Source organism: Microtus pennsylvanicus, chromosome 16, assembly GCF_037038515.1.
Source record: "Microtus pennsylvanicus isolate mMicPen1 chromosome 16, mMicPen1.hap1, whole genome shotgun sequence".
Classification (NCBI taxonomy): Eukaryota; Metazoa; Chordata; class Mammalia; order Rodentia; family Cricetidae; genus Microtus; species Microtus pennsylvanicus.
The window spans coordinates 47,495,481-47,509,181 of NC_134594.1; positions in this window are offsets into that span (position 1 = coordinate 47,495,481).

Consider the following 13,701-nt stretch of genomic DNA (forward strand, 5'->3'; position numbering starts at 1 on the left):
GATGGTGCTGAGTGTGCACGGGGTGAGTGGACGGTGCTGAGCGTGCACTGGGTGAGTGGACGGTGCTGAGCACACATGGGGTGAGTTGACGGCACTAAGTGTGCACCCGGTGAGTGGACAGCACTGAGTGTGCACCGGGTGAGTGGATGGTGCTGAGTGTGCACGCGGTGAGTGGACGGCACTGAGTGTGCACGGGGTGAATGGATGGCGCTGAGTGTGCGCTGTGTGAGTGGACGGTGCTGAGTGTGCACGGGGTGAGTGGACGGCACTGAGTGTGCACCGGGTGAGTGGACGGCACTGAGTGTGCACCGGGTGAGTGGACGGCGCTGAGTGTGCACCGGGTGAGTGGACGGCGCTGAGTGTGCACCGGGTGAGTGGACGGCGCTGAATGTGCACCAGGTGAGTGGACGGCGCTCAGTGTGCACCGGGTGAATGGATGGTGCTGAGTGTGCACCGGGGCAGTGGATGGTGCTGAGTGTGCACCGGGTGAGTGGACGGCACTGAGTGTGCACTGGGTGAGTTGACGGCGCTGAGTGTGCACGGGGTGAATGGATGGTGCTGAGTGTGCGCTGTGTGAGTGGACGGTGCTGTGTGTGCACGGGGTGAGTGGATGGTGCTGAGTGTGCACCGGGTGAGTGGACGGCGCTGAGTGTGCACGGGGTGAGTGGATGGTGCTGAGTGTGCACCGGGTGAGTGGACGGCGCTGAGTGTGCACGGGGTGAGTGGACGGTGCTGAGTGTGCACGGGGTGAGTGGACGGCGCTGAGTGTGCACGGGGTGAGTGGATGGTGCTGAGTGTGCACTGGGTGAGTGGACGGCGCTGAGCACACATGGGGTGAGTGGACTGCGCTGAGTGTGCACCGGGTGAGTGGACGGCGCTGAGTGTGCACCGGGTGAGTGGACGGCGCTGAGTGTGCACCGGGTGAGTGGATGGTGCTGAGCGTGCACGGGGTGAGTGGATGGTGCTGAGCGTGCACGGGGTGAGTGGACGGCGCTGAGCACACATGGCGTGAGTGGACGGTGCTGAGTGTGCACGGGGTGAGTGGATGGTGCTGAGCGTGCACGGGGTGAGTGGACGGCGCTGAGCACACATGGCGTGAGTGGACGGTGCTGAGTGTGCACGGGGTGAGTGGATGGTGCTGAGCGTGCACGGGGTGAGTGGACGGCGCTGAGCACACATGGGGTGAGTGGACGGTGCTGAGTGTGCACGGTGTGAGTGGATGGTGCTGAGCGTGCACGGGGTGAGTGGACGGCGCTGAGCACACATGGGGTGAGTGGACGGCGCTGAGCACACATGGGGTGAGTGGACAGCACTGAGCGTGCACTGGGTGAGTGGACGGTGCTGAGTGTGCACGGGGTGAGTGGACGGCACTGAGTGTGCACGGGGTGAGTGGACGGCACTGAGTGTGCACGGGGTGAGTGGACGGCACTGAGTGTGCACGGGGTGAGTGGACGGCACTGAGTGTGCACGGGGTGTGTGGACGGCACTGAGTGTGCACGGGGTGAGTGGACGGCGCTGAGTGTGCACGGGGTGAGTGGACGGCGCTGAGTGTGCACGGGGTGAGTGGACGGCGCTGAGTGTGCACGGGGTGAGTGGACGGCACTGAGTGTGCACGGGGTGAGTGGACGGCACTGAGTGTGCACGGGGTGAGTGGACGGCACTGAGTGTGCACTGGGTGAGTGGACGGCGCTGAGCACACATGGGGTGAGTGGACGGCGCTGAGTGTGCACGGGGTGAGTGGACGGTGCTGAGTGTGCACCGGGTGAGTGGACGGTGCTGAGCACACACGGGGTGAGTGGACGGTGCTGAGCACACATGGGGTGAGTGGACGGTGCTGAGCACACATGGGGTGAGTGGACGGCACTGAGTGTGCACTGGGTGAGTGGACGGCGCTGAGCACACACGGGGTGAGTGGACGGCGCTGAGCACACATGGCGTGAGTGGACGGCGCTGAGTGTGCACTGAGTGAGCGGACGGCGCTGAGCACACATGGGGTGAGTGGACGGTGGTGAGTGTGCACCGGGTGAGTGGACGGTGGTGAGTGTGCACCGGGTGAGTGCACGGTGCAGAGCACGCACGGGGTGAGTGGACGGCGCTGAGTGTGCACCGGGTGAGTGGACGGCGCTGAGTGTGCACCGGGTGAGTGGACGGCGCTGAGTGTGCACGGGGTGAGTGGATGGTGCTGAGTGTGCGCTGTGTGAGTGGACGGCGCTGAGTGTGCACCGGGTGAGTGGACGGTGCTGAGTGTGCACGGGGTGAGTGGACGGTGCTGAGTGTGCACGGGGTGAGTGGATGGTGCTGAGTGTGCACGGGGTGAGTGGATGGTGCTGAGTGTGCACGGGGTGAGTGGATGGTGCAGAGCGCGCACGGGGTGAGTGGACGCGTTGAGCGCGCACTGCATGCGTGGATCTTTGCATCCAGCAAGTTACTGTAAAAGCTATAGGAGCCATATTACAGTGTAAGATCAGAAAAACAAATAAACTGAACAATCCTATTTTGTTTCCAGTTAATCTTATTTTTATTCAATATGTGAAAATTTATTTTTGAGATTGTAATTGAATTATAACCTTATGGTATCCTTTCCTCCCTCCAAATCCTCCCATATACCCCTCCCTGCTCTCCTTCAAATTCATGAACTCCTTTTTATGAATCATTATTTGCACTTATTTCCCCCCCCCCCCCCTTTGGTTTTTAGAGATTGAGTTTCTCTTTGTTAACTCTCCTGGAACTCACTCTGTAGAACAGGCTGGCCTTGTACACAGAAATTCTCCTGCCTCTGCCTCCTCCTGAGTGCTGGAATTAAAGATGTGTGCTGCCGCTGACAGGTGAGCTTTGTTTTTTTTTTAAGTCTTTAAAAATATGTATTCAGCCAGATGTAGTGGCACATACCTTTAATCCCAGCACTCTGGAGGCAGAGGCAGTTGGATCTCTGTGAAATCTAGGCCAGCCTGGTCTACATAGCAAGTTCTTGGCTAGCCAGGGTTACATAGTGATATATTGTTTTGTTTTTTTTTTTAAAAAAAATATTGTTTATTTGGAGAGGAATGTCACTATGGCTCAGACTGACCAGAAATTCTGAGCTCAGGTGATCCTCTCGCCTTAGCCTTTTTAGTAGCTGGTACTACAGGTCCTACCATTGCCGTGGCTCCCACTACAGACCTCCTCAAGCAAGTGCCTCACTTGGCTCCCCCTGGTGAGTCCTGAAAAGAGTCCCCAGGACAGCATGAATGCAGAAAAGTAGTTCACAGGGAGGACCTAGGGGGTGAGAGGGACGGATCCACCTGGTTATTGGGGAGGGGTTGGCAGGCCGTGCAGAAAGTAGGACCTCTGCCTATCGGAGCCGGCTAAGGGTGAAGGGAGCCGGAGTGCCGAGGAGCCATGGCAGAGACATGGGCAGTGCAGGCTGCCACTCTGTAAACACCAGCAGCCAGGGCGCCAGGCCGCGCATCAGGCCGTGGTAGAGGAAAAGGACAGAAAGAGATGAATAGATTCTTCCGCGAAATGTCTCTCTGTTTGAGACAAGGGAGAACTGATGGAAATTCTGCGTTTTACTCCCTTTCGTTTCTAAAGCACGTCTTAAAATGTTTTAAGTTCTTTCCCAGGAAGACATCTAAGATGTAAAATGTATTGTTGCTGGTGTTTAAGATTCATGCCTCTTGCCAGAGTAGTGGTGCATGCCTTTAAATAATGACTCTTTTTCTGAAGAAGCTCATGCAGCCTGGGGTGTATACAATCGCTGTTTTCTTGTCTGTGTGTGAAGCCCTCTCTTAAATATGTGTTAGTTTTCTTAATAAACTCCAACTTTGACTCGGAAGGGAAAAGAGCAGTGGAGAGTCTCGGCTTTTGCCTCTTATCATACATAAACATATTTTAACTTACATTCGAACATGAGCCTAGCTATTAGAGCTAAAAAAAAATTTCTAGAGGAAAATGGGGGATGGGGCTGCTGTCTTAGTGACTTGCTAAGATTCAAAATTCCTACGTGAGAACCCAGCCCCTAAGAGCTCAGGATATAACTGTATTTACAGATAAGGTTTTGGAAGTGGTGATAAATCTGAAACTAGGGTGTTAGAGTAGCCCTAACCCAGTGCTCCAGCTGTTTCTGTTAGAGGATGAGGTAAACCCTAAGACACACCCACAAAGAGACCAGGGAGAAGGCAGACATCTGCACACCAGGGAGAGAGGTCTCATGGTCACTGAACCCAACACCTTAGCCACCAAGACTGTGAGAAAACACGTTTCTGTTGCTCAAGTCGTCTAGGCCCTGAAATTTGCTAAGGAATCCCTAGCAAACTAACGCAGCCGGGCAAGTATAACGACCCCAGCTGTAATCCTGTTGCACTGCGTCGTAAGCCATGAACGGCTGGATGGATGCTGCCTCTCGGTTCCCTGCCATGACTCTGTGCTGCTTTTCATGGTATGGTTTATTAAGATCTATCAAGCTAGACATACTTAACTTTTAAGCTGAATTATGTTTTATCAAAATAGTATAGGGCATGTAAAGAAAAATTAGCCGTTGCCTTTTCCCCGCTTTATGAGGCTCACATGTTATCTACAGTCAGTGAGGGCACTTTTTCCTTCATCTAATGTGGCTGCCTTAGGGGCCGTTTTCAGCTCTTAGGACAGCCCTCTTAGTATTAGCATCTATAAGCTTATTCAGATGGGTCTTAATTTTTCCTTCAGGACATAATCTGCTAATTTCCTACTATTAAAGATGAAACTTTATCTATCTATCTATCTATCTATCTATCTATCTATCTATCTATCTATCTATCCTCACACATATATATTTATCTCCATTATTGTATTATGTATATTATATATGTATACACATGTATATGTGTGTATTATGTACATTACATATTGTATTATGTATATATTTATCTCCTTCATAGAACCTTTTTTTTCTTTTGAGATAGGATCTCATGCAGTCCAGGCTGGCTGCAGAGGTGCTATGTAGCCGAGAGGATGGCTTTGAACCTTGGTCCTCCTACCTGTACATCTGGAGCTCTGGGATTACAGCATTGATTTACCCCAGGGCTCTGTGTACGCTAGGCAAGTACCACAAACGGAGCTATATCCCTCGTCCTCCTTTTATTTAATATACATTTGTCGCAATCTTGGTGCCCTCTTTCCTTACTTATTGTCTTAGCTTCTTATTTTCTGAACTTTCCCATTAGACTTTCTTCAATATCTGGTGATCATTGATGGCCATTAATGTTTTTCTTTTTTGAGATTACAATATAATCACTCTTCCTCTTTCCTTCTCCCAAACCCTCCCATCTATCCCCCTTGCTTTTTTTCAAATTCATGGCCTCTTTTTCTTTAATATATATGCACATGTGTATGTATACACACACACATTCCTAAATACACAAATACAACCTGCTCAATCTGCATAATATGACTTGCATGTTTTCAGGGTTGACCATTTGAGGCTGGATAAGCCACTGGTGTGCTCTTCCCTGTGGGAGCCTCTTTCTCCTGCTCTGAGCATCTCTGAGTTCCTTGTGTGTATGTGTGGTTGAGGCCTCATGAGTTCCCGGCGCCACTTCGTGTTAGCACGTCCTCGTTTGGTTTAATTCTCCTTACAGTGGCTGTCGGTCTCTGTGACAATTGTGTGTGCTCTGGTGGACTGGCTTGTTCTTGCCCCATACTTGTGGGAGCTCAAGCCATGGCCTCTTTGTCTCCGAGTCAGATCCTCCTGATGTCCACTGTGTTCTAGCTCCTAGAATTTTCTGACATTCACTCTCTGCAGTCATCACAATTTTTTGTTTTCTTAGTGCTTTTTGTAGCTTTAAAAAAAAATCCCTTTATTGTTACCTTCGGGGGTTTCGGAAGGAAGCATAAACAGACACAGGCTGCTGACCAGGTAGGTCTGCTTTTCTAATTTTGACTTCTCTTGAATTTTGCTATTAGTCAATAAATATTGGTTACTTTCAGTTCAGTGCAAATGAATCAAAATTTCCCTAGGTAGCCCCCCTTCCAGCGGCTGCTTTCAGTGGCTTCTCCATTCAAAACGCAGGCGTGGAGGGCAATATAACAGCATTTTCTTAGGTGTCACTCATACAAGACTTGGTGCTTAGGGGGAGGTAAGGAAGTGTCAGCCAGTCACTCTGGGGATGTCTCTGTGGCCTAGCGTGGGGTGTCAGAAACTGAGCTAGGAAGAGACCTATGGAGGGAACATCTGATCCCTGCACTCTGGGGGTAAGCTGGGTGAGCTGGAAGCCCCAACTGGGGGTAAGGTATCTTCTTGTGGGGATGGCCTCGCACAGAGGTCAGGCTGAGGAGGGTAGTGGCTGCCAATGGGATAATCAAGTAAATGGATGTATTAGGGATAACTGTAGCCAGATTTCTCAGCATAGGAGAATGGAGTCGGATATGAAGAGAAAGAACTAGAAAAAAAAAAAACAACAATGCACTGTTGGGCCCAAAGTAGCCGCCAGTGTGAAGTCATGGGAAGCAATGTGTCATGGCATCTCTTTGTACGGTACGCACGAGTGGCGTCTTTGTGCATGTGTTACCTTTCTCCATCCAGGAGTCTAAGAGTTAGGAATGGAAGCTGCAACCATCAGCTCTGAAGAGATCTTGGCTTCCAAGTACTGTTTGTCACTTGAGAGGACAAACAAGGGCTTCTTGACTGGGTGCCAGATTTAGCCAAAAATAATAAATAGCAAAATAGCAAACATTCCTTGCATATAAACTTATTGCATGGGACATATCTATACCAAACATTTATTCATTATTCATCTGAAATTCAAGTTTATTGGATTGTCCTGTAATTTGCTTGGCAACATACTCCTTGGAGAAATGACTGATTCCGTCACCGGGACAAGGAAAGGACAAGATGAACCTGGAACATCTTGCTGTGTTTTAAAGGGAGTGAATATTCAGAGCTGGTAAGATGGCTCGGCAGGTAAAGGCAAGCTTGCTGTCAAGTCTGATGTCCTGAGTTCAATCCCTGGGACCTACATGGTGGAAGAGAACCAGCTCCTGCAAATGTTCCTCAAGACTGTACACATGCTTTAACATTCATCCATACAGTGCAAAAACATGTAAAAACGGGGCTGGAGAAGACGGCATGGTGGTTGAGGCTCTTGTAGAGGGCTACAGTTTGGTTCCCAGTGCCCGAATGAGGTGGTTCAATACCACCTGTAATTTCAGCTTTTCTGGACTCTTAAGACTCAATGCATGCCTGTACATTATCCCCCAACCTTGTTCACATAATTAAAAAAAGCCTTTAATAAGTGTAAAAAAATAAATATTTGGAGAATAATGGTCCGAAATGATAGAACTCATATTAAAGGGATTCTGCTAGCTAAATATGGGTCAATTTGAGCATCAAAACCATCACTAATACCCCATCACTAATACCAATAGGTCATAGCCCACTGAGCAAAATAAAAAATGATAACCCACGCTAGTAAAACAAAAAGGGTGAAGTTTGATGACTATAATATGAGCAGAGAGGTAAAATGTTTGCTTAAAAGTTAGTTACTAATTTCACGTAAAAAAATCAGCAGCTTCACCCTGGAGTCACTTCCTTGTGAGGAAGGCTGGCAGACACCATTTCAGTCGAGGGACTGAAATCAATGCCACCAGTACTAGGAGGAATTAAAATTGTCACCTGATGCAGAGGGAGTGTGGTGCTACTTTGATGATGCTTTCGCTGGACACAAACAGGGTGAAGCTGAGGGATATTTAACAAAATTGTTAGTTGTCATCTTGAAAAGATAAAGGTCATGAAAACCAGAGATTTTTTAGATGGGAGAGTCGAAAGATGGGGCAGTTAAATACAACACATTCTGAAGGGGCTCCTCGTCGTGTAGAAGGCGTGCAATGATATGGGGAGAATAACTGAATTTAGGGAGGTCTTAGGATTATACTAGCAAGACTTTGATTCCTAATTATGATTATTAATGGGAATGCCATACATAGATCCCTTTAAGCATTTGGAGCAAGAAGATATTTCGTTGACAACTTATTCCTAAACTGTTCAAGATAAAGCTGTCTTGCAAAAATACTTTTTGTTTGAAAAGGAAGATATAAACAGTCTTTTACTTGAGTCTAAAAGAAAAAGTCTTAAGATGCAGTCTAAAGGTGTTTTTCAATAACAATACAAAAGACTAAAAGTCAGCCACCTGGAGACCACAAACCCATTATTTGAAAGATGATTCTAAAACTAAAACTTCAGTTTATAACTACAGGAACAAAGAGCAGCTTCTCCAATGATATTTGTGTAAAGCACAGGAAGAAAGCTGCTCTCTAGAACAAAAGCATTTCTAGGGGTAGACAACAGTATTTCATCTCTAGGGGAGATCTTAGCCCTTTGTGTGTCTGGTAATTTTCTACCCATCTCTCTACTTTCCCATTTTCCTCATTTATAGACCTCCAATCTCTGAGCAATAGTGCCCAGCCAAAACTTTTCTCAGCTATATTAGGAACAGGGCATTACCTCAAGACATCATGCCAATGAGGTCTAAATTAAAAGTGTACTGGAAACCTGGGGAAAGAATCAACATGGTTGTGACTTTTTTGGATTAGCAGCCTTTTGTTGCTTGCCAATTAGATGATAAATGTCAACAGGAAACAAATGCCAAAGGAAGAGAGAGAGCCTGGGTTTAGGTTTGCATGTGAAATGCTGCCCCTGTCTCCTCAGGCTCCTGTCTTCGAAGGCTGGGTCCTCAGCTGGCGGTGCTGTATTTGGGATGTTATAGACTTTAAGGAGGTGATGCCCGGCTACCCTGAGGTGGGTCAGTGGGGACAGGGCTTTGAAGGTGTACTTGGTTCTAGTCAAGTTTTTGTGCGCCCTATCAAAATGCAAACAAGCCACGCTGGGAGCTTCTATTGCCAAGGGAAGTTCCCAACTATTGTGTCTTTCTTGCCATCCTCTTCCCTTTCTGTGTTTCTTTCTGGTGTATGGCTACCCAGAGGAGAGAAGAAATGGTACCAGATGGTGCCAGTGAGCATCTGCATCAGTTTTGGACTCCCTGTCAGCCAACGTTCCCTCCTCATCTTCCCCTTCCTCCTCTTCTATTTTTAAGTTTCACTATATAGTCCAGGCTGGCCATCACCTCCTCATCCTCAGGCTTCCAACTCCTGAATGCTGGGATTATGGAACTGCATAACAATGCCCTCCTCAGGGTGAACTTGTAGGAAGAGAAACCATAACCGTCAATACATTTATGGCAGTTGTGTAATTTGCACTGTTCATTAATCCTAAGTGTGGTGGGTTGTGTGCATGTGTATATGAGAAAAGGAGAATTGGGAATTGTTACTTAATACACTGAAAGGAATCTGTGTTTCAGACTGGGGAGATTTGAGGAGAACCTAAGGTTCAGAGCAACAAATGCGTCATCTGAAGAAGATACAATGAGATACAGTTGCTGAGAGATTCCCTGAACTAGCAGTTGGCCAACAGTTTTAGGGAAACTGAATCTGATGTGGATCTTCTCCCCTGCTCATTTGTGTGGCTGTGTGTACATGCGTGTTGCAGCCCAAGGTTGACATGAGTCTGCTTTGATCGCTCTTCACCGTCATGGAGTGAACGCAGGGCTTGACAATAAGGCTAGTTCGGCTGGTTGGCTTGGTCCAGGAATCGGCGCTCCATCTTTTGAGCATTAGAACTGTAGGCGGGTAGCTGTACCGACACGACATTCTCACGTAGGTTTTGGGAATTTAAACTCTGGTCCCCAATGTTTTAGTCACTGAACCATCTACCTCCCAGATACTGATGTAGATTTAGAAGATGTTTCCTAAGTTCTAAGTAGGTTCTTTTACTAACCGCCATTCTTCTTACCTCTAAACCTAAAAGGCGGCTGGGTAGAACAGTCTTTGGTTATGAAGCGAAAGAACAGTAGTGTCCGGCTCATGTGCCGGCATCGGAAGAGTGTGAGGATGATGGCCGTGGTGCCGGCGTCGGAGCAGTGTGAGGATGCCAGCCGTGGTGCCGGCGTCGGGGCAGTGTGAGGATGCCAGCCGAGGTGCCAGCATGGAAGAGTGTGAGGAGGCCGGCCATGGTGCCGGCGTCGGAAGAGTGTGAGGAGGCCGGCCGTGGTGCCGGCGTCGGAAGAGTGTGAGGAGGCCGGCCGTGGTGCCGGCGTCGGAGCAGTGTGAGGATGCCAGCCGTGGTGCAGATTGCTGGCACTTGAACTTCTCATGTGAATTCCTTCATGTAAAACAGTAGGCCATGACTTTTATTTGGCTAGAGAGGGAGATGCTAACCCTGGAGTGCCCAAACAGCACATCTTTGAAACGGAAACCTGTTTGTTGAAAAACACCTTCCTGAAAGAGAGCTGATTTAACGTAGCACCTATTACAGAAGAGCCAATGTTTTTAGAGCTTTTAAAGGCAGGGTCTCACTATGAAACCAAGGCTGGCATCCAACTCTGGGATTCTACAGCCTTGCCTCCTGAGTCTTGTCTTACAAGTTCTTTTATCGTTTAGGTTACAATTCCAAACTCTGTAACCTAGCATCATCGAAGTGGGTAGCATTGTCCTATCAGGTCACAAGGCCGATGCAGCCCAGGCTCACTAGGTTAGAGCGCACACATTCACTTGATTTCTTTATGCTCACTGTCTGAGCTCAAGGACAGCACCCCAGTATGCAGTGGTAGAGGCCGGTTCCTGCACAAGTGGCACACTACCTGAATGGCTTCTGTTTCTGCCATGACAGGCGGGAAGAAATCACCAACTATTTCATGAGAAGACTTTTAGGGATGAAGTTCTTCTTAGTGATACAGCAGCCTTTTAGTTAAGAATGGCAATTAGTAAAAGAATTTAGTGATAAGATGTCACGTCTTCGCTGCAAGGCTAACTGTGAAGGACGCTGGGAAATGTAGGCTCTTCGCCTACTTTATGAGACTTCTGAAAGTTAGGTGATACAGTGTTGATAAAAGCTATTTCCTTTCCTTTCCTACGATCAGGTACAGTAACTCAATGTGATGCCGCAGCAGCGGCAGATGGTGGCGCTGGGCTGCGGTGGTAAGCTTCCAGGCAGAGGGTAAAGGGGCATAGGCAAAGGGAATCCGTTGAAGGTTTTGCTCTCGTCGCCCAAAAGGCGCGCAGAGAATAAGAGCTATGGAGTTATGAGATGCTCTTGAGAGGATCCTAGGAAGGTCAATTCAAGGACAGAGGAAGAAGTACTAAGGTGTGCCTGGAAAAACGATCTAGGTCTTCCATGGAAAGCATGTTGGAAAGAGATTGAAGGAAGTAGTGCCCAAGAGATGCACAGATTGTTTTCAGAGAATAGGGGTGCTCAGTAACTCAGCAGCTCTTCTCAACAGTTAGACATCCAAAGCTGCTTTCATACCATTTAAAGCAAAGATTTAAATGAGTTTTTAACCCTTTTAAATGATCATTTAAATCAGAAATAAGTGCAAAGCCACTGAAGAAAACAGATAATCTTTCACTAAAAACTCAAACTGCTCCATAGACTAGAACGGCAGGCTGTGGAAAAGAGTGAGAAGGCAGAAGGTAACTCTCCGTATTAGTAGAGAGCAGAGTCTGAGCTCCTCTGAGAAGACACACTGAAGAATGCTTTGTGTGACTCTTGACTGGACCCAGGATGGGTGGTAAGCCATGGGAAGCAATGTTAGGACAGGAAAAATTAATTATGAACTGAAGCGAGACAGATTTTTTTTTTGTGTTACTTTTCTTAGGGAGGATCAAAGACGAGGGTTAGGTACAGGTGCATCCTCTTCCTGAGCACTTCCTGCTGAAGTACTTCAAGACCTGAACTATCGAATGGTAATGCCTGAACTAGGTGGGCAGTGTATGAAGACACATTACCCTGCTCTTTGCAGCTTTAGAAATCAACATAAATTTCAAAATTAACAAATACAAGTTTCTACTAAATCTTTGCTTATCAGGAGGACAAAAGCTATTTTACTCAGAGAACACATCAGAGATTGCCGATCAACAAGTTTTGTTTTTGAGACAGGGTTTCTCTGTGTAACTCTGGCTGTCCTGATCCTCACTTCATAGACCAGGCTGGCCTCAAACTCAGAGATCTGCCTGCCTCTGCCTCCCAAGTGCAGCTTAATCAACAGTTTTAAAAGGTAGTAGCGAGGGTCGACTATTCAGCCTGTCACATTCTAGGCATTAGGCTATAAACTCCACAAATGGAGGGGTGAATTAAAATGTTACTTTGCGTGTATGAGCGTGTGCGCGCGTGCACGCTCAGAGGTTAGAGCAGACAGCTTGTGGCCGTTCTCTCCTTCCACTGTGTGGGTTGCCGGGTCTGAGGTCAGACTGGCAGGGTTGGTAGCAGGCATCTCTATCAGAGAAGTTATCTCCTTGGCCCATTTTTCTCTCTCATTGCATTTTTACCTCCTGCACTTTGCCAACTGCTAGGAAGCAGAGAGAAGTGTGACTTTGTCAAGTGGATGGTGATGCAAATGCGAATGTTCTGTGTACAACACTTTCTTCTACTTTCCACAAATTGTGGCAATCTGGAGGTAAAAATGAGTGTGCACTAGTAATATTTGCACAAGTACTCTTACAACTTCCTGTAAATCAGTATTTAAGTTCTGAATCACAAACTAGATGTTCTAAAGCCTTTGTGCCACAAAGTAACAGCTAAGTAACTTATCTTAATATTTTTATACATTATTAAGGCAGTTTTACTCAACATTTTAAAAGCAGTGGCTGGATTTTGTTACCTATTTCATGATGAGGTGAAACCAAGTGGTTATACCCTGAATGAGATGCCTCTGAGGTTTTAAGGCTAGATTATGAATGAGTACAAATGATTCAGTTATTTTACTGCGTTAAAAATTGAAACCAGTGACCATCTATCACTTACTTTTCAGAATCAAGTTCTCTTGCGAACCCAAATGAGAAAAGCCACCCAGGAGTGCTATCAGTCTGCAGGCTCCTCGGGTGAATTTCATGCTCTTAAAATGTCTTTGATGCTGCCACTCTCCAGCACCTGCGACAGCAATGCCTAATTATTAGAGGCTTGATCACCAAATCAGCTTTCTGCCTCCTTCTTTCTTTTTGACAATTTCTTTGCACATGTATCAGGGAATATAGTGGACGGGTTCTAAGTCGAAGGGCAGAGGGGGAAAAAACATTTCATTTTTAAAGCGAGTTTCCTATTAATCTATTTTAAGCATTATTAATCTTTAAAAAGTAATCTCACGCTATTTACTGATTACATCCCATCCCATCTCCCTGGACTGTTCTCCTTCCCAGGGAGTCCTCCTAGTCGTTCGCTGATCCCCAAACACTTAGGTCAGAAGGAAGCTTGTTCCACTCAGAGCTTTGCTACGTGGGACTGAACAATATTCTATAGATCTGGGAATCAGTTTGCTCTATTCCTACAGAAGACTGAGTCACTGTGATAGAATGGCCTTTTTTTGAAGACGCGGGGTGGAGCTAGCTTTCCTATTTACTTGCTTTCCTGACTCTGGGTAAATCACTTCATTTCTCAAGGCCCCAGCTTCCTCCAGCTTTAAAATATCAGAGTCTTAACAAAGAGCTGAGATAAGAAATAATAAGTTGAATATTGGGTGGTATGTCACAGTGCACGTGGAATTGATGAATGAAATTATAAAAATAATTCCATATATTTTAGTAGGGACTGTAAGTGGAAAGAATGAGCCATTGTGACTTTTATAAAATATACTAACCAAGGAAATGAAAAATACAAAAGATCTGGTAGAAAACTATTTCTTTTAATTGTCTGAGAAAAATATA